This window comes from Carassius carassius, chromosome 37 (assembly GCF_963082965.1).
Source record: "Carassius carassius chromosome 37, fCarCar2.1, whole genome shotgun sequence".
NCBI classification, from domain to species: Eukaryota; Metazoa; Chordata; class Actinopteri; order Cypriniformes; family Cyprinidae; genus Carassius; species Carassius carassius.
Genome location: NC_081791.1, coordinates 898,095 through 921,718, shown reverse-complemented (window position 1 = coordinate 921,718; position 23,624 = coordinate 898,095). Strand labels below are relative to the sequence as shown.

At 42.2% G+C, this 23,624-nt stretch overlaps 1 non-coding gene and 1 pseudogene across 1 annotated transcript; both read left to right on the top strand.

The window, feature by feature from the left end:
• The first annotated feature begins 13,205 nt into the window (after positions 1–13,205).
• Positions 13,206–13,360, top strand: LOC132118870 (U2 spliceosomal RNA; annotated as a pseudogene).
• A 352-nt stretch (positions 13,361–13,712) lies between these two features.
• Positions 13,713–13,873, top strand: LOC132118751 (U1 spliceosomal RNA). The gene has a single exon (XR_009425978.1). It is a non-coding gene; the product is annotated as a U1 spliceosomal RNA (small nuclear RNA).
• Positions 13,874–23,624: the final 9,751 nt, after the last annotated feature.

Sequence of the window (23,624 nt, the reverse complement as noted above, 5' to 3'; positions counted from 1 at the left end):
GATAGTATTGAAGAAGAAGAGGAAGAGGGAGGGGAAGAAATGATAGCGGAATCCGGGGAATGGTCTGAAGTGGTTTCAAGGAGGGTAAAGGGAGGAAGGGGAAGAAGAGAATGTGGGAAAAATGGGAAGGAATAAGGGGGGAAGTGGGATGGGGAAGTATTGTGGGGGATAAGGGGGCTTTGGGAGGGAGTCTAAGGGTTTTCAATGGGACTGTTAAGAGTGGCAACTTTTAATGTAAGAGGGCTGAAAATGGCAGAACGCCGGACAGAAGTTTTCTTTTCTGTCAAAGATTTATATTATGATGTTTTGTTTTTACAAGAATGTCACTTGGAGAATGAAAGGGATGTGGAGAGGTTCTCGAAGGATTGGACTTGGGGACCATCCTTTTGGGGAGTGGGGAATGTGAGGGCGGATGGGGTGGGGATTTTATTCTTTTCCTGGGAGGTAATTGTTGAAACATCTGGGGTGATTGTTCCAGGGAGGGTGATGTTCGTGGATGCAAGATGGAGGGGGGTGGCCTTACGGTTCATAAATGTGTATGCGCCCAGTAAGCGAGAGGAGAGGGAAGGTTTTTTGGGAAAATTTTTTCCATTATTATATACGAACCGGCTGGTGGTCTTGGCAGGGGATTTTAATATGTCCTTAGAGAAAAGTTCTGGGGGGGAATTGGCAGGGGTTATTAAAAATTTTGGATTACAAGATTCAGGTCAGACTGCTGGAGGGGAGGGTTTAGGTAATACATGGTGGAACAGTAGGCAGGAGGCATCGCGGTTGGATTATATATTTTTTTCAAAGTCTGTTAAAGTTAGTAGCTACACAAGGCAGCCAATGTGGTGTTCAGATCATTGTTTAGTTGGGGCTGGGGCAGAGGTGGAAGCAGGGCAAAGGGGTCGGGGGAAGTGGAGGATGAATGTAACATACCTCCAAGACCAAACCTTTTGTAAGGTTTTCCGGGTATTATTTGCTGGAGGGTGTAATTTAAAAGGATTCTACCAGTCACATTCTGACTGGTGGGAAGGGGTGAAGGAGAGGATTAGGTTTTTTTGCAGGGCATGGGGTTTAGCTTTGGGGAAGGCTAAGAGGAATCAAGTGCGTCAATGGACTAAAGAATTGCAAGTTTTATGCTCTCAAGGTCTATTGAGCACTGGGCAAGGGTGGAAGAAAGCCAAACTCTTGCAGGATTCTTTGAATGAACATTATAGAGGAGAAGCACAGAAGTTTGTTATGCAGTCAGGTGTATGTCAGCGTGTGCTAGATGAAAGGCCTACAAAGTTTTTCTTTTCTACTGTGAAGGGCAGGCAGAAGCGCAGCAGTATGGAATGTTTAAATACAGAGAAGGGTAAGGTCTACTCAGTTGAAGGAATGCTGAAGGTTTCAGTTGCCTTTTATAAGGAGCCAACAGCGGAGGGGTTTTTAGAGGATCTGGACAGGACCTTGGAGGAAGTGGAGGCAGGCAGGTTAGAGAAGGAGGTCACCTTGAAGGAAGTAGAGGTAGCAATTAAGTCCTTGAAGAGAGGCACGTCTCCAGGTGGTGATGGTCTACCGGCTGAATTTTATCAAGCCTTTTTGCCTTTAGTAGGCACTGAACTGATTAAAGTTTATCAGGAAAGTCTGGAAGTGGGGAAATTGCCTTTGTCTATGAGGAGGGGGTTGGTGACCCTCCTGCATAAGAAAAATAGTAAGGAGGATTTGGCAAATTGGCGGCCAATAACTTTACTTACTACCGATTATAAGATTCTGGCAAAAGTCTTAACCATACGGCTTAAGGGGGTGTTAGATTTGGTGGTTCATCCAGATCAAACTTGTGGGGTCCCAGGAAGATCAGGCAGCCTCAATTTAGTTTTGGTCCGGGACTTGATCAGTTGGGCTGAGCAACGTCAGCTTCCTTTGGCAATCCTGAGCCTTGACCAGGAAAAGGCCTTTGATAGGGTTAGCCATTCTTTTTTGTGGTCAGTGTTGGAGAAGCTTGGGTTTGGCCCAGGGTTCATAGCCTGGGTCCAGCTTTTGTATAGTGAGGCTTTCAGTCAGATTAGGATAAACGGGTTCTTTTCTGAACCAGTGAAACAGTTCGGTGGTGTGAGGCAAGGGTGTCCTTTGTCACCCTTGTGCTATATACTGTCTTTAGAGCCTCTGATTAGTCGGCTACGATTAACAGCAGCTTTGATTGGTGTAGTAATGCCAGGTAGAGGAGGGATAAGAGCAAAAGTGTTAGCTTACGCAGATGATATGACAGTCTTTTTGACCACTGAAAAATATTTTGTAGTGACAGGAGATATTTTGGATAGTTTTTCTGAAGCCACAGGTGCCAAGATAAACGTCAGTAAATCTTCAGTGATGTTTGTAGGACAGTGGAGTAAGAGGACTGTGGTTCCAGGAGGGTATATCTTGTGTCAGGATGGCATAAAAATTTTGGGTGTTCGCTTTTTCAAGGTGAATAGTGCACAACAAAATTGGGAGGGGCTGTTGGAATCTTTACAGTCTAAAGTAAGCCGGTGGAGTGTAAGGGATCTGTCACTATGGGGTAGAGTACAGGTAGTGAAGGCAGATGTGTTGCCCAGTATTAATTATCTGGCTTATGTTTTTCCCATACCTTTTTGGCAGGGGAGGAGAATGGAGAAGTTGATTTTTTCTTTTATTTGGAGAGGGAGGACTGAGTTAGTATCAAGAGCGCAGATGTTTCGTCCTCTGGGTGAGGGAGGCAGAGGGGTGCCATGCCTCCCTTGGAAGGTTACGGCTTTGTTTATTGCTTTTGCAGCTCGCCTAGTGGTACAGGCTCTAGAGCATAAAGCACATGTGCTGGCTCACTTTTGGTTGGGCTGGCCTTTGAGGCATTTAACAGGGTGGAGTAATAGGGTACCTTGGTCACTGGATAGGCCTGAACATTATAAAGTGGCGGCAGACATCATTAAAGGGAATCCTTGGTGCTTGGAAGAGTCACTGTTGTTAAATCATAGGAAGCTGTATGATAGATTGAAGGAGAGCTCTGTTAAGGAAGCTAGAGAGGCAGGGCCTCCAATTGAAGTGAACTGGTTGTCCTTGCAACCTGATTATTTGGTAGGGAGGTGTAAGGATGTGAACTGGTTGGCAGCATTAGGGAGGCTCCCAGTACGGGAGCGTTTATATAGGCATGGTCAGGGCAGATCTCCTTTGTGCCCAGTGGGTTGCGGGGAAGAAGAGACAATTGAGCACGCCTTGTGGTCATGTCCAGGAGCAGTGGCTTTATGGAAAGCAGTCAGTGGGTGGTGGAGAGAGTGGGGAGGACCACTGATTACCCAGGACTTAGTGTTGTATGGAGTAGGGTTGGGAAATATAGAGAACGATCAGAGAAGAGTAGTATGGGTTACTATCTCAGAAGGGAAGCGTATCTTATGGGACTGGCGACTAAGGTGCCTGAGGAAGCAGTTGCCTGGTTTAGAACCTCAAAAGTTATTTTCAACACTTTTGGCTAGTTTGGTGAAAGAGGTAAATGGGTATAAGGTCGTTCATGGGGAGGAGGGGATGAGGGCTGTATGGGGGGGACTCCCTCGGGTAGGGGTGGGATAAAGTCTTTGGTGTTAAAAATTTAGTACTGGTTAATAGGTTCTGATTGTAATGTGTTGTATCTTCACTTTATGAAATGATTTTTGAGTTCGGAATGATTTTTGAGTTCTGTAGGCTTGGGACATGTATGTTCAGAAAATATGTATGTCTTTGTTACAAGTGATTAATTTGTAAATTTGTATGAGTGTTTGGATTTAATAAAAAAAAAAAAAAAAAAAAAAAAAAGAAATCTGTTCTTATCAGTTTAATATCTGATACGTCCCCCATCCGGGGACTACATATTAAATGGATTTTTAGATCACGGAGCACAAAGCAAAGCAGAAAGATCTATCTCAGTTACTTTTTAGTTTCAGAACGATTAGTCCTGCCACATGCTGGGTATGTGTTTTGAGCTCATGAAACAAAATCACTTACGCTCTTGAAATATCGGTCCCTGGTGTGTGGTTTATTTCGAATTTTGCACAGACCTCACTTTGAAAGTCGATAGGATTGACTGCAGCCTAGCTGTAGCTGTCTCCATGTTATTTTTTGGTTGTGCTTTTTCAAATCATATTAGTTTTTTTCCGCTTACAGCGCCACCTAGTGGCCTGTCGCAGCGCCCTTTTACACCTGACCGCTGACTGAGCCCCTGCACAGGTGTGCCGATTTGGGTGGAGGGATCTCACTCCTTCCTGGAGTTATAGCCATTTGAGCCACCTCGGCCACACCACCTTGGCACGTTTTGAGGTCCCCTCGCCAAGTTGAATGGAAATTTCCACTTTTTTTGGATGATTATTGACAGTCAGACTCCAGAGAAGCATTCTGTGCTGATTTGGGTGGGACTGGGCCAAATACCTGCTGCTAGTTTGCAAAAGAAGTTTTTCTACAAAATCCAAAATACCCAAAAATTTCATCAGAGCGACGAGCCAATCTGAGACCTGCATCTCGTTCGGCTCGAGCCAAGGATTCCGATGACATATTTCTTCAGCATTTATTCAGGCAGGTTGAGGGGAAGCTCCTTGGAATGTCCCGTATGGACTTTTCCAGGAAGCTGATCCAAAAGACCTTAGCTTTTAGATCTGACGACCTGAATTGTTTGATGACTCTGCCCTTGAACAAAGGATTTGATGTCAGTTTTAAAATCGCTTCCCTGCTTAATGACTTTTGGCAAAGGTTTGATTCAGTTAAAGTCCAGTTCTCCATGTTCACTGTCGAGAAACTTTCTGATAACACACTTAAAACTGTGATTGTAAGGATGTTCAATGAAACAGTGACTGGAGATGATATTTGTGTTTGGTTGGGTAGATTTTGCACTGTTCGAGGCCAGCCTGTCAAAGTGTTAGATGAAGATGGCATTTGGACATGCTCCTGGCGAATTCCCATTAAACAATGGGAAGACGCTGGGGGCTACCAGGGCCTGAAACATCTGCCTTCCATGATTGTGCTCGGAGAGAACAGAGGCTACACACATTATCAAGGAATGCCCAAACTCTCCAGGAAGTGTTGCAGGTTTGGTCATCTCGCTGAAGCATGCCAAGAGTTAGTATGTGGGAAGTGTAGAGAAATTGGTCACAGTTTTGATGATTTACCAATGGCAGACGGTGCAGTCTTTGTGGAGAAACAAACCACCTCTACAGAGACTGCCCTAAAAGTTTTGCCAACAAGCTCAAAATGGCCGCCCCACATGGGCAACAAACGAATGAACAAAGGAAAGAGGAGGCGGTCCCTGAGGTTTTGGCGGGAATTTCAAATTCCCAGCCGGCCTCAGGGATTGGGCAGGAAGGAGGAAGTGGGACGGCCACAGGGGCGGAGGCAACGGAACAGGAAATGGTCATGGAAGGAGAGGAAAGTGAGGAAAAAACAAATTCCTCACTAGTAACAGTTTCTGATGGGGTGCAGGAATCTACCGGGAGTGAGAGAGAGTGTTCACTCCCTAACGCTCAGGTGCAAAAAAGACCTGCGGGGTCTCCTCTGATTGTAACGGAGGAGAAAAAATCTAGGGCAGCATATAAGCTTGATAGTTCCGATTCGGTAGATCTGGAGCGCATGTGGCCCCTAGAGTCCCCCAATAAGGTTTCCTTTTTGCACATTAAGCTAACAGCATCGTCGCCAAAGGAGCCACAAGAGGTTTCCTCTGTGGCCTCTGAAGCGACAGGCATTTGCCCTCCTGATCCCAGCTCGTCTGAGGAAAAGGAAAGGCAAATGCAACAAGATATAACATGATTTTAATCCTATCTTTGTAGGCTTTTTACTGTCTTCTGTTTTAAATGTCTTATACTTTTTTTAACCCTACTGCTCATGGCCCTCACCATCTCTACTATCAATGTAAGAAGTGTGAGGTCCACCATTAGAGCACAGAGTATTTTGTCCCTTTTAAAATCTTTTAAGTCAGGTTAGTTTTTATTACAAGAGTGTTCTCTGCCCTTTTTAACTAGGTACAAGAAAATGGAGGAGCTATGGTCCGCAGGAGCCTCCATATGGAGCGGATCAAATCTTAACAAAAATGACGGAGTTGCGGTTTTAATTAATAATCTTAACATCTTGGTGAAGGGCAGCACTGTGGTGAGGCAAGGCCGGGCACTTTTAGTAAATCTGACCTTTTTAGACAGGGATTTTAATGTTCTTAATGTATATGGTTTTACGGAAAAGAATGAAAGATATGAGCTTTTAGAAGACTTGCAACCCCACATGCTAGGTAGGGCCCCTCTAATGGTAGCAGGGGATTTTAATTGTGTTTTATCCAAAACAGACAGGAAAAGGGTAGGGGAGGATTTTAGAGTGGACAAAACGTCGGTTTTATTGCAGGGTTTAGTCAGAGATTTTAATTTAGTCGACTGTTTTAAAATTTTGCATCAAAGAGAGGAGGGCTTCACCTGGTTCAGTGGTGATGGTACCAAAGCCTCTCGAATCGACTACGTTTTTACAAGGGACTGCCCGCCGACTGATGCTACATTAACCCCCCTCTTTTTCTCTGATCACATGATGCTGTCTTGCACCCTTTCACTGCCCATGGGTGTGACGGTAGGGGGAGGGCTGTGGAAGCTGAACTGTTCCCTGTTGGAAGACAAGGATATAGTTTTAGAATATAGGGAACAGTTCAGCCAATGGCAGACCCTCCAAGACTTTTACGATACACGTGCACAGTGGTGGGATATGGTAAAGGACCGGACAAGACAGTTTTTTAGAAAGATAGGGAAAGAAAAGAAGAGTAGGGAAAAGAAACGCATGTTGGGGTTGCAGAAAAGACTACAAAGGTATTTTAATCTTTTAAATAATGGTTTTGATTTTAATGACGAAATTCAGGAAGTAAAAAAAGAAATGTCAGTTTTAGCCAATATAGAAAGTAAAGGGGTCCTTTTAAGAAGTAAAGAGAGAGAAATAGAAGAAGGCAAAAAGTGTACCAGATATTTTTTTTAAGAAAATAATAACAAGGGGTGGGGGGTTAACCAGGGTTAAAACAGGGGATAGGGAGGTTAACACAACAAAAGAGATTTTAGAGGATGTGGAAATATTTTATGGGGCATTATATAGTTTTAAAAAGGTACACTTTGACACTGCAAAAGAAGTTTTAAATTTTATTGAGGAAAGGGTTGACTGTCAAAATGAGATTTTAACCCAAGATTTTAACATCTTAGAAATCCAAAAAGCTCTTGGAGGTTTTAAGAAGGGGAAGTCCCCAGGAGTGGACGGACTTCCCCTAGAGTTTTATCTAACATTTTGGGACATTTTAGGACAAGAGCTTTTGACAGTTTTTAAAGAGTTTGAGACCCTCGACAGACTTCCAGACAGTTTTAGAATAGGGATAGTTTCTTTACTTCACAAAAAAGGTGACCGGACTGACTTAAAAAACTGGAGACCCATAACACTTTTAAATTTTGATTATAAACTTTTTAGCAAAATTTTAGCAACACGCATGTCAACGGCTTTAGAGGACGTGATTCACCCGGATCAAGCTTGTTCTGTGCCCGGAAGAAAGATAACAGACAGCCTAGTGCTGATCAGAGACGCCATCTGTTATGCGAGAGACAGAAATATTCGGCTAGTAGTCCTAAATTTAGACTTTGAAAAAGCATTTGACCGAGTCTCGCACCAGTACCTTTTTCAGGTACTGCAAAAAATGGGTTTTCCAAAGAGGTTTGTAGCCTGGGTGGGACTGCTGTACAAGGGACTAGTCAGCAAATTCCTTGTAAACGGGTATCTTTCCAAAACTGTGAACAGTTGATGACTTTTGCGCCGGTACAGGATGGCTGCCTCCGTGACGTGCTCTGCATATGTTTTTGTCTTTTTGTTAGTTTGTCCTGTCTTTAGTTATATTCCTGCAATCAGTTTCACCAGGGATGAACTGCTGAACATTCGGCAGAAAGCACCCCAAGATGTTTTTCCGGATTTCAATTATTCAGACGTTTTACTGAATATTGTTATCGGAGGAGCAGCGGCGCTGATCAAACGCTTCAGGACGCGCAGGCGGGGAAAGCGAGCGGGAGCGCTCGTCAGACTCAGGAAGCGCGGATTTCGAACGCCGTTGCCTAGCATCCATCTGGCAAATCTACGCTCTCTACCCAACAAAACGGACAAACTCCTTCTGCTTTCTCGGACAAATAAGGATTTCACACACTCTGCTGCTCTGTGTTTCACGGAAACCTGGCTGATTGACGCCATACCGGACAGTGCGCTCCATCTGCCGGGCTTTCAGCTGTTTAGAGCGGATCGCGACGCAGAATCAATGGGGAAATCGCGCGGCGGCGGGACATGCTTTTACATCAATGAACGGTGGTGTACAGATGTAACTGTGTTAAAGAAGATGTGCTGTCCTGATCTAGAAATGCAGTTTGTCAACTGCAAGCCGTTCTATTCGCCGCGGGAGTTTCACTCGCTCATTCTAGTTAGTGTTTACATCCCTCCGCAAGCGCATGTAAGTCTGGCTTTACAGAAACTCGCTGAGCAGATCACAGAGACAGAACAACAACACCCGGACTCTGTTTTAATCATTCTCGGGGACTTTTTATAAAGCCAATCTCTCCCGTGAACTGCCAAAATACAGACAGCATGTTACCTGTCCCACCAGGGACAGTAATATATAGGATCACTGTTACACAACAATAAAGGATGCATATCACTCTGTTCCACGAGCAGCTTTGGGACGTTCTGATCACCTTCTGGTTCATCTTATACCGACCTACAGGCAGAAATTAAAATCAGCTAAACCTGTATTAAGGACTGTAAAAATATGGACTAATGAAGCAGAGCAGGATTTACAATCTTGTTTTGACCTCACTGATTGGAGTGTTTTTGAAGCTGCTGCCACCGATCTGGATGAACTCACAGAGACCGTAACATCATATATCAGTTTCTGTGAGGATATGTGTATTCCTACCAAGACTCAACTAAATTACAACAATGACAAACCGTGGTTCACTGCAAAACTCAGACAGCTCCGTCAGGCCAAAGAAGATGCTTACAGGAAGGGGGACAATGTCTTGTATAAACAGGCTAAATACACACTGGAAAAGGAGATCAGAGTGGCAAAGAGGAATTATTCTGAAAAAATAAGGACTCAGTTCACTTCAAACAACTCAGCATCAGTGTGGAAAAGTCTAAAGAAGATCATCAATTACAAGACACCACCCCCCAGCACTGCGGAAAATCAACGACTGGCAGACGATCTGAACGAGTTTTACTGCAGGTTTGAAAGAACACCCATCACCTGCCCTGAACACCTCCCCACACAACCATTCACACCATTCACAACTCCTGCAACCAACCCTGAATGCCTCTCCAAACAACCGTTCACACCATTCACAGCTCCTGCAACCCATCCTGATCACCTCTCCAATCAACCGCTCTCACCATTCACAACTCCTGCAACCAACCCTGAATGCCTCTCCAAACAACTGTTCACACCACTCACAACTCCTGCAACCCATCCTGAACACCTCTCCAATCAAGCGCTCTCACCATTCACACCTCCTGCATCCCCCCTCTCCCCCACACCTGCAATACAGATCAGCGAGGATGCGGTGCGCCAGGTCTTCAGGAAGCAGAAAAGGAAAAAAGCACCAGGCCCAGATTGTGTTACACCAGCCTGTCTGAAATCCTGTGCTGACCAGCTGGCCCCCATCTTCACAAAGATCTTCAACAGATCGCTGGAGCTGTGCGAAGTCCCTTCATGCTTCAAACGCTCCACCATCATCCCCATCCCAAAGAAACCCAAAATTACAGGACTAAATGACTACAGGCCTGTGGCTTTAACATCCGTAGTCATGAAGTCATTTGAAAAACTGGTGCTGGCCCACCTGAAGGACATCACTGGACCCTTGCTAGATCCTCTTCAGTTTGCCTACAGAGCAAACAGGTCTGTGGACGATGCAGTAAACATTGGACTGCATTATGTTCTGCAACACCTAGACAGACCGGGGACCTATGTGAGGATCCTGTTTGTGGACTTCAGCTCGGCTTTTAACACGATCATGCCAAACCTCCTCCTGCCCAAACTAACTCAGCTCTCCGTGCCCACCTCCGTCTGTCAGTGGATCAACAGCTTCCTGACAGACAGGCAGCAGCTAGTGAGGCTGGGAAAATACACATCCAGCACCCGTAAAATCAGCACCGGAGCTCCCCAGGGCTGCGTTCTCTCCCCAATTGCTCTTCTCCCTGTACACTAATGATTGCACATCTAAGGACCCCTCTGTCAAGCTCCTGAAGTTTGCAGATGACACCACACTCATCGGCCTCATTCAGGACGGTGACGAGTCTGCTTACAGACAGGAGGTTAAAGAGCTGGCTGTCTGGTGCACTCTCAACAACCTGGAGCTTAACACGCTCAAAACAGTGGAGATGACTGTGGACTTCAGGAGAAACCCCCCTGCACTCCCCCCACTCACCATCATGAACAGCACTGTGACTGCAGTGGAGTCATTCAGGTTCCTGGGCACCACTATCTCTCAGGACCTGAAGTGGGACATTCACATTGACTCCATTGTGAAAAAGGCCCAGCAGAGGTTGTACTTCCTTCGCCAGCTGAGGAAGTTTAACCTGCCACAGGATCTGCTGAAACAGTTCTACTCCACCATCATCGAATCCATCCTCTGCACTTCAGTAACTGTCTGGTTCAGCTCAGCTTCTAAATCTGACCTCAGAAGACTACAGAGGGTAGTCCGGACTGCTGAGCGAATCATCGGTTTAACTCTCCCTTCTATTCAAGAACTGTACTTATCCAGAGTGAGCAAAAGGGCTGTTAAAATCACTCTGGACCCCTCACATCCAGCACACTCCCTCTTTGAACTGTTGCCATCTGGTTGACGCTACAGAGCACTGAGCGCCAGAACGACCAGACACAGGAATAGTTTCTTCCCTCAGGCAATCCATCTTATGAACAGCTGATACACACTGAACACACTACACTTTATATTTATATACACATAGACTTAATTTATCTAACACACATACTTAGTATACACCTAAATTTTGCACATAATATACATGTACATACATAACTGCATTTTTGTAATATACCGGCCTACAATTGTCAATTTTTATATTGTCATTCCTTATCTACTTATTTGTATTTTTTGTATTTTTATATTCTTTTATTATGTGTTTTATGTTCTGTCGCTGTCATTCTGTTGTACTGCGGAGCTTCTGTCACGAAAACAAATTCCTCGTATGTGTAAACATACCTGGCAATAAAGCTCATTCTGATTCTGATTCTGATTCTGACATACACAGTGGTGTCCGTCAGGGATGTCCTTTATCTCCTCTCCTGTATGTGGCTTGTATCGAGCCACTGGCACAGATCTTGAGAATGGATAAATGGATCAGTGGACTGACAGCGACTTGTGCCTTATACATGGACGATGTTACTCTTTTAACCACGGACATTTTATCTATACGAAGAGCACTGGACTTGACTGACTGGTACGGTCGGGCCTCGGGCGCCAAACTCAATAGAAACAAGTCTGAGGCCCAGCTCTTCGGGCCGTGGGGGGACGTGGACACAGGAGGACTTGATTTGGTTTTTAAAGACAACGATTTTAAAATTCTAGGTGTTAAATTTGATAAAGAGGGTGGAGGACGGGAAAACTGGACTGACTTGCTAGGGAAAGTTAGGAAAAGACTAGGGTTTTGGGGAGATAAGACAGTTGACGATTGAAGGTAAAATTTTAATTTTTAAATCTGTGATTTTACCTCTGATTTTACTTGTCTGTTCTGTTTTTAGCCCCCCTCGGCGGTTCCTGGTGAAACTGGAGAGGGCGGTGTTTTACTTCCTGTGGGGGTCCAAGTGGGAGCGCCTGAAGAGGGAGACAGTCAAGAAAAGGCCAGAGAATGGTGGAAAAGGCCTCCCAGACCCCCACCTGTTTTTAGGCAGCCGCTTCACCGCCCTGCAGATCAGTTATGCCATGACCCCATCCAAAGAAAACAAGACGGCTGCAATGGCGCGATTTTGGATGGGGTCTTACCTAAGAACTTTAAAAACTTTTTTATAAAACTGTACTCTTTAGGCAAGTTAAAAGACACTGGGGTTTTCAAATCTACTGGTAAAATTTTCAAAGAAATACCTTTTAGAGAGTGAAGATGTCACCATTTTAACTAAACACAAGTCTCTCATTTCTGTTGTGCAGGACCGGGAACCGGTGAGTCCAGTTCCGGGCCTCACACTAAGTGAGGCCAAACAAGTTTGGCGGAATGCGACTCACCCTGCTCTCCAGAACAGGCACAAGGACTTATCGTGGATGGTGGCTCATGAGATCCTCCCGGTCAGGGCGGTTATGCACTCCAGAGGCATGGCCAAAAACCCCCAAAAATCTGCCCTCGGTCCGGCTGCAATTCCCCGGAGACCGTCCACCACCTGCTCTGGGACCGCAGCACTGCGCGGGACCTGTGGGCCAAGACCGGCCCCCTGTATTTCCCGTGCCTACCAGCAGGTGGGGCCCAGTTCGGGTACCAGCTCGCCATCCTTGGGGTGGGCCGGGGCTTGAAGGACTTGACGGCACAGAAATTTACCTCGCTCTGGCTCACCCTCAACGTCATCAAGGATGCCATCTGGGCCACCAGAAACCTGCTGGTGGGGAAGCGCGTTACGGTAACCCTCCATGCATGCGAGCTAAAGGTAACCTCAATGCTGCAGGGGTACCGGACAACGATATTCGGACGGGGGGCCGTGATCGCACAGAGAGGGTCCCGGCAGGCACCGACCCTGGCTGCCCGTAGATGCACCCTCACCATTCTGGCTACGGGAACAGCGGGCCAGCGGGCCGGAGGAGAGGGGATCTCCGCTGAGCCCGTAAAGTAGTATCTCATGTCCCTGTTCTGGAGAGTGGGGTGAAGACCGACTTGATAAGGACTCACCCCCGGTCTTGCACAACAGATGGTTTTTTTTTATTGGTTTTTATTGTGTTTTATCAATGAAATTGGTTTTATTAACATGCATATGAGGCTTGTTTGCTTTTTTAAATTTGTATTTTACTTTTGAAACCGATCGCACCTTTTAAACACACCTCAAATATGGACTTTTAAAAACAAGCAAAACACTGTGGTTTTAATCAAATGTTTTTTAACAATGATTGTTTCTTTCATTTTACCTTGTGTATTTATTATATATTATATGGCTTGTTTTAATGTGTGCTTGAAAAGAAAAATGTGTGTGAAAGTAAAAATGCAAATGGAAAAAATGTGACTGGTGACAATAAAACTCTTTGAAGGAGTTTTAATATCTGATACGTCCCCCATCCGGGGACTACATATTAAATGGATTTTTAGATCACGGAGCTGGAGCCGGGGCTTGCTCCGTCCACTCCACGCATCGGCCTGGTATTGCAGTGTCTCCAGGAACGGTGTGCTTTCCCTTTTTTGGGAATGCCATTTATTGTGACGAATAGCAGAGCAAGTAATGAGGTCTGCCTTTGCAGGTCCTGTGGTTTATTGCGGACTCTCTTCTGAGGCACCCCCCTGAGGTGTTGGACTCTTCCACTAATGATGCTCCCACCTGAGGTCTCGGAGTCTTTCACTGACGAGGTGATGTATCGAATTTGGTGTGTTTGGTTAAAGGGAGTCATCTAAAACCAGCGTTGGGAAGCAGTTTCCAGGCCAGTAATGGAAGTCGCCCATCCTTCCTTTGTTGGGGTTTACGGAGGGCTAACCGTTGGTGAGGATGGTAGAGACGCAAATTGTACCTCTGGCTGGCCGCCTGGGTCTTCATACTTACCTGGCAGGGGAGACACCATGATCAAGAAGGCAGTTCACCCAGGGCGAGGCTTGTCCATTGCACTCCGGCCATGCTGATCCCTGCGAATTCCCCAAATGTGGGAATCTGAACTGCATAATTTATGGTAGTGGGACTGCGTTCGCGCTCTCCCCTGAATTAACTGGTGAAACAAAGCAGAAAGATCTATCTCAGTTACTTTTTAGTTTCAGAACGATGAGTCCTGCCACACGCTGGGTATGTGTTTTGAGCTCATGAAACAAAATCACTTACGCTCTTGAAATATCGGTCCCTGGTGTGTGGTTTAGTTTGAATTTTGCACAGACCTCACTTTGCAAGTCGATTGGATTGACTGCATCCTAGGGCCCTGGGACCATACAACGTGCAAAATATGACCTGGACATATAGACACTTTTAGAATAATAGAGAACTATCAAATTAATCAGATTAGTTTCATATGTAATATAATATAAGAGATAAGGATGGGAGTTAAGTTATATTTAATCACTGTATTTTAGCACTGTCTTAGTAAGATAGAGTTTAATCAATAAAGTCAAGTCACCTTTATTTATATAGCGCTTTAAACCAAACAGATTGCGTCAAAGCAACTGAACAACATTAATTAGGAAACCAGTGTGTCAATAATGCAAAATGACAGTTAAAGGCAGTTCATCATTGACTTCATCATTCATCTCAGTTCAGTTTAAATAGTATCTGTGCAATCATTTGCAATCAAGTCAACGATATCGCTGTAAATGAAGTGTCCCTAGCAAGCCAGAGGTGACAGCGGCAAGGAACTTAAATTCCATCGGTGACAGAATGGAGAGAAAATCTTGGAAGAAACCAGGCTCAGAAAAGCGAAGCTACACAGAGCTACAATCACAAACCACTCAGCAGCATTGTAGACAGGAACAGGAAGCCAACAGGGTAAGGAATGAGACACTGTGTCCTCTAGGGGTCGCTATGGGGAACACCTCGTCGTGACCCGTGTCTGAAGCATACATTGAAAAATCAACGAGTTGGACATCGACAGCCCCTGATGTCACTACTGGCACGACTATAAATAGGCGCCAGGAGAACACGTCATCCACTTCTTCGTGTGAAGCTTGCATCCGAAGCATGGCAGGGAGCTAGAGGACGCAATGTCTCGTTCCCTACTAAGGGAACCATAGTTACATTCGTAACCTGAGATGTTTCCTTTTAAGGGAACTTCGAACTGCATCCTCTAGGGGTCGCTATGGGGAACAGTATACCCACTCCACCATGCTGAGGGGAGTGCAGGCCAGGATCATGGCAAACACTAAGTACCAACTCTAGCATTTCCATGGGAGTTGCCCAGATATGGCTAAGAACCCAGTATTTATACTAAGTCTTGCAGGTCACACATGGGCTACCACTTACTCTTGCATAACGTTTCTGAAGGAGCTGTCTCAACAGATCCGTAGTAGCAACACCCTGTTTAGATAGGTATCCGAGGATACATAAGTGGAGTGGCGCCCAAGATGAACAGGGCCTTTACCAACTCAAGAAAGGGCACGAAGCAACCGCGTGGAGCCCTCACCATATAGGATTTTAGAAAGAACGCAGGGCACTAGCGTGCGAACTTACCACAGTGTGGGTTTCAGAAAGTGCGCAATGACTTTACGTGCACACTTACCATAGCATCTTAATACACATAAGTATATACAGAAAGGGTTATGTACTCACCCACCCTCCTGCGCTGGAGTCCCGCTCAAGGGGTGCCTCCTTATAACTGTCCTCCTCTTCTTAAAAGGCACAGCTACTGATCATTTTTAAGGGAGGGGCCAACCAACCACATTTAATAAAAGCCCCTAAATTGCTGATCACTCACATGTCAACCAAGATTAGAAATAAAGTTTGTACCAACACAGATAGAAGAGTTATACCAAATGATTATTGCATATTAAGAATGGGCAAAAACAACAGACAAGGAAAAATAAAGTAAACTAAATCAGCATACTCATTTCAAGAAGACTGGAAAGTGCTATCAACACAACCCGTAAGCATAAAGACAAACATCATAGCAAACCAAAGTGAGTTTTGGTATGAAAAACCTTATATGACCATTGTCCAGTTAGAATCTCAACTGTCCTTTGGAGACTGTCTGTTAAACCCAGCGTAGAGGACGTATAGGATGATGATGATGCTGACAATGTCTTTTTCAGTAAGCAATAAACAATAAACCAACCCGATCCCCATCCACCATGTGCTTCCCAACTGAGGCTTTAGTCGTTGTGGAACGAATATTCCCAGAAGATCCACTATAGGTTTCTGTGAAGTTGTCACAGTGGAAATGCTCCTCACATCCCCATTGTACATATTAGTAGTGATTCTACCAATACTAAAGAGTCCTTCTAAAAATAATGTACAAAAAAGTGAGTTAGCTTGCTAACAACCCCATATTACACAGAGCAACCATGCTAAACAAAATTACCATACATGAATAAAGTCTTTTAGTTAGAGAAATACAAGACTTTAATAAACAGAAAATCACTTACATGATTGAGCTTGAAACACATTTCTCAATCTGGACTCTACTGCATTGATTACTTGAGGAGAAAACCATGCTTCCTCTTCACCAAACAGATCTCTCCTTCCTCTACTACCTCACTGGGATTTAAGATAGAAGAGAAGAGCCACTTAGGGTCCCTAGAGGACAGAAGTAGTACTACAGTCATGGCCAAAAGTTTTGAGAATTACATAAATATTGGAAATGGGAAAAGTTGCTGCTTAAGTTTTTATAATAGCAATTTGCATATACTCCAGAATGTTATGAAGAGTGATCAGATGAATTGCATAGTCCTTCTTTGCCATGAAAATTAACTTAATCCCAAAAAAACCTTTCCACTGCATTTCATTGCTGTCATTAAAGGACCTCCTGAGATCATTTCAGTAATCCTCTTGTTAACTCAGGTGAGAAAGTTGACGAGCACAAGGCTGGAGATCATTATGTCAGGCTGATTGGGTTAGAATGGCAGACTTGACATGTTAAAAGGAGGGTGATGCTTGAAATCATTGTTCTTCCATTGTTAACCATGGTGACCTGCAAAGAAACGCGTGCATCCATCATTGCGTTGCATAAAAATGGCTTCACAGGCAAGGATATTGTGGCTACTAAGATTGCACCTAAATCAACAATTTATATGATCATCAAGAACTTCAAGGAAAGAGGTTCAATTCTTGTAAAAAAGGCTTCAGGGCGTCCAAGAAAGTCCAGCAAGCGCCAGGATGGTCTCCTAAAGAGGATTCAGCTGCGGGATCGGAGTGCCACCAGTGCAGAGCTTGCTCAGGAATGGCAGCAGGCAGGTGTGAGCGCATCTGCACGCACAGTGAGGCCAAGACTTCTGGAAGATGGCCTGGTGTCAAGAAGGGCAGCAAAGAAGCCACTTCTCTCCAAAAAAAACATCAGGGACAGATTGATCTTCTGCAGAAAGTATAGTGAATGGACTGCTGAGGACTGGGGCAAAGTCATATTCACCAATGAAGCCCCTTTCCGATTGTTTGGGCCATCTGGAAAAAGGCTTGTCCGGAGAAGAAAAGGTGAGCGCTACCATCAGTCCTGTGTCATGCCAACAGTAAAGCATCCTGACACCGTTCATGTGTGGGGTTGCTTCTCATCACTTACAATTCTGCCCAAAAACACAGCCATGAATGGTACCAAAACACCCTCCAACAGCAACTTCTTCCAACAATCCAACAACAGTTTGGTGAAGAACAATGCATTTTCCAGCACGATGGAGCACCGTGCCATAAGGCAAAAGTGATAACTAAGTGGCTCGGGGACCAGAATGTTGAAATTTTGGGTCCATGGCCTGGAAACTCCCCAGATCTTAATCCCATTGAGAACTTGTGGTCAATCCTCAAGAGGCGGGTGGACAAACAAAAACCCACTGATTCTGACAAACTCCAAGAAGTGATTATGAAAGAATGGGTTGCTATCAGTCAGGATTTTGCCCAGAAGTTGATTGAGAGCATGCCCAGTCGAATTGCAGAGGTCCTGAAAAAGAAGGGCCAACACTGCAAATACTGACTCTTTGCATAAATGTCATGTAATTGTCGATAAAAGCCTTTGAAACGTATGAAGTGCTTTGTAATTATATTTCAGTACATCACAGAAACAACTGAAACAAAGATCTAAAAGCAGTTTAGCAGAAAACTTTTTGAAAACTAATATTTATGTAATTCTCAGAACTTTTGGCCACGACTGTACAACCTACTAAAACCATAGTAACAGAACTATGAACTGTTACATCCTTTTAGTCCGGACCATCAGTAAGGTGGCTGCTATGAACAGAGAACCAGCCAAAAACATCATAGGTCCAGCATAGGAGACTGTTATGCGTGAAGTTTCCACCTAACCTCGATCAGGTGGAGAGCTGGTGGTGACAGGGGAATTAGGAAGGGGAGGATAAAAGCAGAAGCTAAAAAAAACCCAAAGGGAATGAGTAGATACCTAGGTATCGCTCTGATTGGCACGAGAACGCTGTATCACATCTGATACAGATGATTCACCGTCTTACCTTCATCACGGGTGAATTATGGTTGTTCGGGAGACCTTGGATTAGCGCTGAATGAGGTGTTGATTTTGAAAAGTGAATCAACGCCGATAACACAATGTTGTTTCACTGTTGTACCTTGCACCATGTACAAATACATCACTGTATGTTCAATTCGAGCCTAGTTTGCATTTAGATCAACACTGCACACCATAAAGGCTAAAAATCAAATGACTGGCAGCAATGGCTTTACAGTCAACTTAAGAAAACTACCACATGCTCAAAATTGTAAAACGGCAGTTTTATTTTGGAAACATACGGTATAAAAAAGATTAAAATAATACCAAACTTTATTTTGCAGAGTATGCATGGATGTATTATTAAAAACATGCAGAAGAACAATACAAATACAATAATATTTAAAGGTTTTTGTAAAAATAATTTGGCATATTTTTGCATTTTGTGCAGCACTTGCAAGAGAAACCCTTGTACCTTTATCACTGAAACCAGAAGATCTTTTATTTTGGTGGAAAACTACAGTTTTTGTCAAAAACATTTAGTAATGTTTTAGTAATGTGTCTCATTACAAGAGATGGGTACATTTGTGCAGTGAAAATGTAAAAAGGACGCTGTAAGGTAAGGCAAGATTAGGACAATAGTGCATAGAGGTGTGGTTGTGCTTCGGGTGATCCTTGAAAGAGTCCCAGCTCTGGGTCCTTTCTGACACCGTCCCCTCCACTCTCTCCCACTTGTGCGCTTTCTGTACTGTCCTGTATAAACAAACACAAAAACACCACACATAAATCCTCATAAAATATAAACTTTGATATTGTGAAATATATTTCACTGAAAACTGAATGCAAAACAAATCACACAATATTTCACTTTACAGTTCAGCAACAGTGAGGTTGGAAACAAAGAGCACCCCATTATTCATGAAACACTTATTTAATGTATTCAGATGAAAGTTTACAATATTAACAAATTATTCACAAGCAGTGTTTTTTTCAGAGCCCCCAGTTACACTGATTTAACCCTCTGTAGTCGATTAACACGTATACGCGTTATGAGTCATTTTCTCCTGATAACCCCGAAAAGAACTTAAATTACACTTTCCGTTTTAATCGTACAGATAAGATGAATACATCAATCGAATCTGTAAAGGGTCTACTTTTTTTGGATACAGACATAATAACAACAAAACTTTGTGCACTTATAAAATAAAGATAACAAACAAGGTGTGCTGTCTGCTTGAATACGCCCACACAGAAGAAAAAGCAGCCAGACTGTTCTTCAAGTTCTTTTATTTTACTGTTTGCATCGCGATGAGAGGAATAAGACATAAATCACCCCAAAAAGATGTTATGTGGTTGAGGATTTGAGAAATGGATTTCCTCAGAAAAAAAGAATGAAGCACTTTATTCAGCAGAGATCATAAACATGAGTAAGTCTCTTTTTATTTATTTATATACATTATGAAGTTTCAATAACAATATACAATATATACCATTCAAAAGCTTGATGTTAATAATGTAAATGTAACAAATAAATGTAACTGTAACAAATGTAACACAATGTTGTTCTTTTAATTTATCCCCCCTAAAAAACCAGAAAAATTTTTTGTAGAAAATAAGATTGTTAAAAGGATTTCTGAAGGAATGTGTGAGGATTGTAATGATGCAAAAAAAAAAATTAGTTTGAAAGTCAGCTTTGATTGTTCCTGATAAACTGTTTAACTGCTCCCCCAAGTGGATATTAAATTATGTTGTGGGATAATTAAATATATTCTAAATAAACTACAAACATAAAGTTATATACATTTATTTTGTCTTCACATTCTTTCTTGTAACTCTTCCCTCACAGTGGCACAGATGACTGAAAGGCTCATTATGCAGCTCATTATGCAGCTCATTATGAAGCTCATTATGCAGCTCATTATGCAGGCCTTTGTCTTCTCAGGTGTAAATCACAATGATATTCATGATAGTTGACGCCTACTCGCATATGACTTTTACCAACAAAAAGTGTCTTAGAAAATGTAAATCAATATATTGTTTTCTGTGAGTGAGTAAACAAGATGATTTTCACATAATTTAAAAAGAAAAATTCTAGGCTACAAGCTCCAGTTCTCAAAAGTCCCGGGAACCATTGTTCTGTATGTGTTTTTTTGCCTTATTCAAGCGTTTTAACATGTTTAGTTTTTCACTAACCACGCATAAAAATTTTTTTCTCAAAAATACAATCATGTACATACATGTATTTCACAAATTATTACAGCCCAGTTTGTGCTGATTACAGTGAGATTAGACTTTACCCATTTAGATATTTATAAGAAACTGAAAAAAGCACAAATGTCAGGGCATGACAAAACTTCTCCAGGCCCCACAAATACCCTTAGACTCCAGAGGGAACACTAGCAATACAATGTAGTAAAACAAGTAAAATCAAATTAAGTACATTTTTATTTAACTAAGTAAAATCAAAACCTATCACAAAAGGACAATGTATCTCTAGCAGAAGTGACAGTGCAGTGTAGCAGATGAACAATTTCTTACCAATGTTTCAAGAACAAGCTGGATCCTTGATGACTCTACAAGGGGAAAGAAGAAATGTTTTACTGAAGAGTTCTTAAAAAGCAGGATTTCATTTTATACCATTTCCTTTCATACCAAGTACCACTAGAAAACATTTGTCTCTCACCATAATGACCAAAATTAAATTTCAGCATTGTATTAGGCCAAACTATTCAGCTACAGCTCTACAGTTAAAAAATGAGGCAGTTTTATTCCTAATAAGAAAATGTATTGTTATCAGCCACTTTAACATTGTAAATACAGTTTGAACATTAACACTACACTGTGCTTACATACAGGTAACGTAAATGAAAGACTTAAAGTTTAAATTAAAATGTGTTATAACAAAAGTAACATAACTGTACTGTACTTAAATGTAAAAAAAAAAAAAAAAAAACCTTACTCAGATTAAATTAAAATGTATTAACAATTTATTGATTCCCCGGCGTAAGAACTAGAGGGGGCCTGACACTTTGAGAACCACTGCTTTAAACAATGAAAATGAATTAAAAAATAAATTAGGATAAACTCATTTAAATTGTACCAACATTTGTTTCAGAAAACACTTTGAGACTATTATAAGAATTAAAACATATATAACAAACCCAATGCATGGGATTCATATCAAGAAAATGTGGAAAAATCCCTAAAGGACAGACATTAACACAATTAACCAGCAACACAACAACAGATGAGCATCTAACTTGATTATCTGTGATAAAGCAATACAAAAATACACACACAAGTATTTATTTATCTTCTGCAGGATACATATCCTTTAAGCTACTGATTTGTAAACTCTGGTAACGTAACATTATACTTTACTATTTTCAAAAGATAATAAACATTTTGCCTCATTTTGCCAGTATGTTTGCAGGACCTCGCAGAACACATGTAAGGGAAACAGGTTAATTTATCTCAAAGGGAATCATTTAAGATTTTAAAGGGAATTTGAACAGAATCACTGTTTTACGGCTGATCACAGACAGCCAGCGATTAACTGAACGAGCCGTTTAACATCAAATCTGCGCTGGATATTAATATCCAAAGTATAGTGAAAACACTATAAATTAGCACAGTAACAAGATTAGGCCCAGGCTCTGTTCTGAGGTATATAATACTTATAATTACTGTTAACCCAGAGTAACAATTTTAATGGATTAATCGCCTTTTTTCATTTGCTGCATGTTTTCTTTATTTATTTATTTTAAACACGCTAAAAAATAAACTAAGTTTTTGAGAGAAAAAGAAATATATGAGTCGTGTATAGGTTTCATTTTAACTAGGGCTGGGATAAACGATTATTTTTTAAACGATTAATCTAGCGATTATTTTTTCGATGCATCGATTAATCTAACGATTAACTTTTTCAGACCGATTCGATTTCGATTATCTCCCCATTAATTGACTACTAACAATTTATACATGTTGATTTACATATCTGAATGAAAAAAACATGAATTCCTTAACATTGCAATATATGTTTATTGCTCTTAAAATTACAAAATAAAAGACTGACTAAGAATGCATTACTTTGCACTTGTATAGAGATAGCATTCAATAAAACCTTGAAGCCTTGAAAACACATAGCTTACTGAACACATAGGGCCTAGCTTACTGAAAAAAAGTTCTTCTTTCAGATGAAAATAACAACAACTTGATGTCTAGCATTCAATAAAAAAGGTCACCCAAAATACTTGTTTAGAGCAATTGAAAGAATACAGTAACCAATGTAAACTTTAGGGCTTTAAGCTAATACAGAGTGCTTTTCCCAAAAAAAAAAAAAAAAAAATTAACAGTGGGAGCCAGCAGCCTGTCATGGAGAAAAAAAAATCTCCGAATGCTCCACGTGAAACTTTGCCGTTTCGCCCTTTTTCTATCGTGTCTAATGATTTTGGTTAATATGCACAAGGGAGAGAGAGAGAGAGAGAGAGCAAGACAGCGCTCGTGTAGTTTGAAGACTGTGAGTGCGCGAGCGCGCGTGAAACTTTGGTGTTTTGCCCTTTTTCTATCGTGTTTAATGATTTTGATTAATATGCACGAGAGAGAGAGAGAGCAAGAAGCGCTCGTGTTGTTTGAAGACTGTGAGTGCGCGCGCACAGCCGGGGCTCTCGCTCGTACGCGCCCTGTCAGGCGCAGCACAGTCATTCTATTCTACATCACTCACCGATCAAATAAGGCTTTGACAGTCGCCAAAAAAAAGATCAATGCAGAAAAACCCCTGGATTGGTTATATAACGTTGGACAGAATGTTGATCCGGCCATCGCGTATATTCAGCGCACATAAGGTAAACGTTTTGCAAACGTTTTTTAGAGAAATAAAAACAGGTCGACGAATCGATGCGCATATTTTGCGTCGACGTATTTTTTGCGTCAACGTCATCGATGACCTCGACGCGTTGTCCCAGCCCTAATTTTAACGGATTAATCACCTATTTTCGTTTGCTGCATGTTTTATTTTTTTTGATATTATATAATTCATGTATAAATTGCATTTTATTACATTTAGAAATAAAAATGGCTGGCCTAACAATGTTATAATGTACCAACAGGATATATTTAGTTCCCTTCACTTTACAACAAATTCTTTAAATTTAACAAATATATCAGAACAAAACAAGAATTAAAATTATAGAATTCTAATGGATAAATATATTTGCAGTATATAATAATATAGGCTTAGCTATAAACAAACAAAAAATAATAATAATTTAAAGCTAAGCATAAAGTAATGTTGGGCTTTCTCATTCTTTCACTCCAGAGAAATCTGTTTCCATATTCGTGATGTTGCCCATTTGAAGCTTAACTATTATTCGT